This window comes from Tamandua tetradactyla, chromosome 17 (genome assembly GCF_023851605.1).
Source record: "Tamandua tetradactyla isolate mTamTet1 chromosome 17, mTamTet1.pri, whole genome shotgun sequence".
NCBI classification, from domain to species: domain Eukaryota; kingdom Metazoa; phylum Chordata; class Mammalia; order Pilosa; family Myrmecophagidae; genus Tamandua; species Tamandua tetradactyla.
In genome coordinates, this window is record NC_135343.1 from 9,359,005 (window position 1) to 9,364,280 (window position 5,276).

A 5,276-nucleotide genomic window follows, 5' to 3' on the forward strand; every position below is an offset into this window, starting at 1 on the left:
CCAGGGTGCAAAGTGACCAGAGAATGAAGAAAAATTACTTATTCATATGATATAATAAAATGTTATATACGTGGAATTGTAACCCATACAAAACTCTGAAATCTGCTCTACAACTAATTGTTGCAATATACTTTGAAATTTATTGCTTTTTTTGTATATATGTCATTTTTCACAAAAAAAAAGAGAAGGAAGAATATGACAGAGAAGATAGGATTTAACAAATGAATATGACTGCTGGATCAATATCTTGATATTTCTGTTGGTCTCCAGTGTCTTGGAGCAGCTAGAAGAAAAAATGAAAAATCATGGAACTGTAACCCATACCAAACTTTAAAATCTGTTGTATAACTAGCTACTTGTTAAAATGTGCTTGGAAATGTATTCCTTTTTTGTATATATATATTTTTTCAGATATGATGAAACTTTTAATTAAAAAATACAGAACACGCAGGGGCCATGCTAATCTCCTCTGTATCGTTCCAATTTTAGTATAGGTGCTGCCGAAGCGAGCACTATATATGTTATTTTTCACCATTAAAAAAATAATAAGTTAGAGATCAAACAAAGGATAACTGTACCACAGACAAAATATAGAAACATTACTATAAAAAAATGTTATACAGCAGTGAAATGAATGAACTTCATGCCCCACAGATGAAACTTAGAGACATAAACCTGACTGTAAAAAGCAATTAGTAGAAAACTGCATAGAGTATAATAACACGTTCCTAAAAGTAAAATTACATAATATATTATCCAATGCTATGTACATATATGCTAAATTAAAAAAAATTTTTTTATAACGTCCATAGGCACTATAAAAATAAAATCCAGGATGCTGGTTACCTTTATAAGTGAGGAGCCCAGCAGCTAAGGGAGAGTTGATGACATTCTCCTGCCCTAAGCAAAGCTCACAGAGCAGGAGACAATGACCTCTTGTCATTCACCTGGTACCTGCCTGACACTCACATTCTCTTGCATGCATCACCCATGACCGAATAATAATAAGAGGGGAAATCGAGTGGCCAGGCTTTTCTGAGAACACAGAAAGAAGATTCTCCCCGTTACTCATGACTCTGCCTGAGCTCACAGACTCACTGACCAGGGAGCACTGGAGGTGGGTGGAGAAGCTCCGTCCGCTAGGCCCATCGCTAATCGCATTAGAAACCCAGGCTCCAAGATGGTGGGTCACTGTCCCATGAGCGCCGGCAGAGCCAGGGACTAAACCCAGGCCTTGAGATGCTTCTTTTCCCAGACCAGGTCCTCCTGTTTGGACATCATCAAAAGCCCAGCCTTCTTTATCTTTGCTTCTCCAACATCTGGCACAGAGCCTGACGGTTTGTTGGCCCTCAAAATCTGTTTGTTGACTATCATGGAGTTCTCATTGCACAGGCCACAAGTTGTCTCCAGAGTGGTTAAAAATACAAGTGCTTTTCTCTCTTCTTTCAGTGGCTTCAAACCAAAATATGGTTCCCGGAATTAAGACAGAAATATCAGTCATGGCATTCCCAGAACTCAAGTGTGGGCACGTGTGAGGAGGCATCTGTGGGAAGGGAGGGCAGGGATCCCCGGCAGCCATGGGGAGGGTGGGTACTCTCCAGCTGGTCCCAGCAGGCCGGCCTTGCGTGACTGCCTTCCTTAGCTTAAGGTATAGAATTCAGGGGGAAGGCGCCAAACCCTATAAATGCGTCTTTGTTGTCTCTGAGGCACAGTTGCCAGGACCTGTGGTTTGGCTGCAGACTGAGCAGTGGAAGCACTTTCTCTTCCATTGTATGGGCATAATAGTCTGGCCCGTTCCACCACCACGTTGTAAGCTCCTTGCCAGGGGTTTCCTTCTCACACACTGGTGGGAACACAAGCACTTTCCCGAACCTCAGCTCTCCCCAGCCCCAAATCCTATGTCGTTAAAGGCCCCTCAGGTATGACAACTCTTTCTTCCTTGGTTTCTCCAGACCTTCAGTGTCACCATGAGGCTGAGCCCAGGTCCTTGTTTGTGGCACTCCCGTCTGGAAGAAGGACCGGCCGAGGCGCACAAAGCACCACTGGCCCTGGGTCCCTGAGCAGTGCCGTGCCCAGGCGTCCAGTGGTTCTCCTGGCTGCAGGCCCCAGTGACCAAGACCTCTGAGTTCACCTCAGCTTTTTCTTGAGTCACAGTCCAGGAGAGCATTGTACTGACAGGCCAAGAATTTTGAGTCTTCATCTCCAAGCACCCGATATATCTCATTGTGAGGAGACTCAGGTCTTCTTTCACAGCCCTCAGTGAAGTTCCTCCTTCTCTTCTGTATGTCCCACACATCCCTCGTATTCCTAGGTGTATCCTATTGTGGGTCCCTGAGGCCAACAGCCTGAGGAATGAGACAAGATAAAACAGGCTGCTTCTGCACAGAGGGGCCTGATGGCTGCGAGCCCCACTGAGGCAGAACCCACGATGGCCACCATTCATTTAGGGAAAACCAAGCACTTCTCACCCGTGGAGAAGTACTAGCTTCCTGTAGGCTGTGAGAAGACCCGGATGTGTTCTTGGTAATTTCTGGTTTGCACAGGGCTTGGGTAGAAAGAGCACTGCCCATGGCAATGGGTTCCTCAATCTGGTTGCTAACTCTGTGGTCAGGATAGGAGGAGGGGAGGGGTCGCCACCCCGGCTGGTCCACACTGGCCCCCCGCTGCTCCACAGACCTCAAGGAGCAGGGGCGGTGGTGGGGAGGACAGATGACAGGAAATGCTTTCTTCTCAGCAGAGGCTCACTGGAGGCCAGGGGGCATCAGCTTCCCAGGCAGTGCCGGACTGTGCTTGTGCCCTCCCCCTCCGCAGGCCTGCAATCCTTGCTACTTTACACTCCCTCTCTAGGCCAGAGGGATACATGGGCTCCCTGCCCAGGTTTACTCACATGAGTGAGGCCTGATTTTATGGGATTTGCATTTTGTTGTTGTTATTGTTGTTAAATTGTGTTTTTAATTCCCAGCATATCTGGACTCCAATTTCTGCACCTGGTTTTTCAAGTCAAAAGGATCCTGATGATTCACCTTGAAGATCAGATTTCACAGGAAATATAATTCAGATACTTGCTGGATGCCTGTTAAATGGAAGAGGAAGCTGCACTTCTGTAGACCTGCGGGCATAAGCTCCCGTGAGGAAGCTCTCCCCGCACCCTTGCCCTGCTCCATCCGTGCTTGGCTCCTTTCCTCAGCCCTTTCTTAAAGAATATGAAACAGTTGACACCCCCTAAGGTGCAGAAAAATTCCTTTACATTTCACAAGAACTTCTATTTTTCAAAAGTAGCAGACATTAGGGTGTAAAGTGGGAAAAGCATGGGGCAGAGATTCCAAAGAGCTCCTAGTGTTCCCACGTGACCTTGGGGACCGCACTGAGTGCCCCCACATGACCTTGGGGACCACATTGAACACTTCCCACATGACATTGGATAAGTCATCCCACCTCCCCATGTTTCACCCCATCTGAAAATGGGAACAGTGACAATGCCTGCCTCATCAGACTGCAGTGAGGCACAAATGCCTGGACATATAGAAGAGAACTTTGCCAACAGCTATTATTACAATTTTTTGCTTAGACCAATTATAGATGCACCATAAACAGCTTATTTCAGAAAACCAATTATTCTTTAGTGCCTACCAGCAGACATGATATGACATGTAAAAATGGCAGTGGTATAAAAACAATAATACTGGTTCATATATATGGGGCACTTTTGCTGGGCATGGTGCTAAAGCTTTTATGTGAAGTATCGCATTTAAGCCTTGAAAGGCCATATTATCTGCTCTTTTTTGTTGTTGTTTTTTTTTGCCAAAGAGAAAAAAAACAATGCCTGACACACTTTAGTAATTTGGCCAAGGTCACATCATTTCTAGGTGGGAGAGCTGGGGCTCTGTGCTAGTTTGAAAGGATGTATGTCCCCTAGAAAAGCCATGTTTTAATCTAAATCCCATTTCATAAAGGCAGAACAATCCCTATTCAATGCTGTATGTTTGAAACTGTAATTAGATCATCTCCCTAGAGATGAGATTTAATCAAAAGTGGTTCTTAAACTGGATTAGCTGGAGGCGTGTCTCCATCCATTTGGGTGGGTCTTGATAAATTTCTGGAGTCCTATAAAAGAGGAAACATTTTGGAGAATGAGAGATTCAGAGAGAGCAGAGCAGAACAACATAGCCATGAGAAGCAGAGTCCACCAGCCAGTGACCTTTGGAGATAAAGAAGGAAAATGCCTCCTGGGGAGCTTCATGAAACAGGAATCCAGGAGAAGAAGCTAGCAGATGATGCCATGTTCACCATGTGCCCTTCCAGATGAGAGAGGAACCCTGACCATGTTTACCATGTGCCTTTCCAGATGAGAGAGAAACTCTGATTGTGTTCACCATGTGCCTTCTACATGAGAAAGAAACCCTGAACTTCATCGGCCTTCTTGAACCAAGGTATCTTTTCCTGGATGCCTTAGATTGGACATTTCTATAGACTTGCTTTAATTGGAACATTTTCTCAGCCTTAGAACTGTAAACTAATTCCCCTTTTTAGAAGCCATTCTGTTTCTGGTATATTGCATTCCGGCAGTTAGCAAACTAGAATAGGCTCAAACTCAAAATATTGAAAGTCTTTAGCCTTGTATGGGCGACCATGGCTCAGGAGGCAGAGTTTTCACCTGCCATGCCAGAGACCCAGGTTCGATTCCTGGTGCCTGCCCATGAAAAAAAGTCTTGAGCCTTGCTCCAAGATGCTTCCAAACTATTATGAAAAAATAAGGCATCTTGACAAACGAACAATGAAAGATGTACTGTGGATGATGCATTAGCCCAATAAAAACAAAGAGCCAGAAGTTTGAGAGGGTGGAGAGATGACTGATTACTTGAGCAGACAGCACAGAGGTGACATGTGGCTTGTGCCTTGAAGGATGAGGAATATTTTGACAAGTGAAGGAAGAAAAGGGTGTGAGCACAAAGGCCCAGAATAAAGAAACAAGACATATATTTGGGTAAAGTATTTGGTGCAGCCAAGATGTAGAAAAAAATGAAGGAAAACATGGGAAAATAGGAATCGCTAATTGTCCTCTGGAATTAATTTGTCACATCTTCCTTTTAGTATGAAAAGCCCTAATTTTATCTTGGCACATGGCTACCCAGATAGTGACTATGTTGCCAGGCTCTCACACAACTAGGTGTGGTCACGAGACTAGATTTGAGGGGTTGGTACACAAGCTGATGGGATGCGTTGCTTCTCAGTCATCTCTTAAAGACCAATGCCCCTGCTGGGATTTCCCTTCTCCT

The 5,276-nt window shown here is 44.8% G+C and overlaps 1 non-coding gene across 1 annotated transcript; it reads right to left on the reverse strand.

Moving 5' to 3' along the window:
- Window positions 1–407: 407 nt before the first annotated feature.
- Window positions 408–513, reverse strand: LOC143661802 (U6 spliceosomal RNA). The gene has a single exon (XR_013164852.1). It is a non-coding gene; the product is annotated as a U6 spliceosomal RNA (small nuclear RNA).
- Window positions 514–5,276: the final 4,763 nt, after the last annotated feature.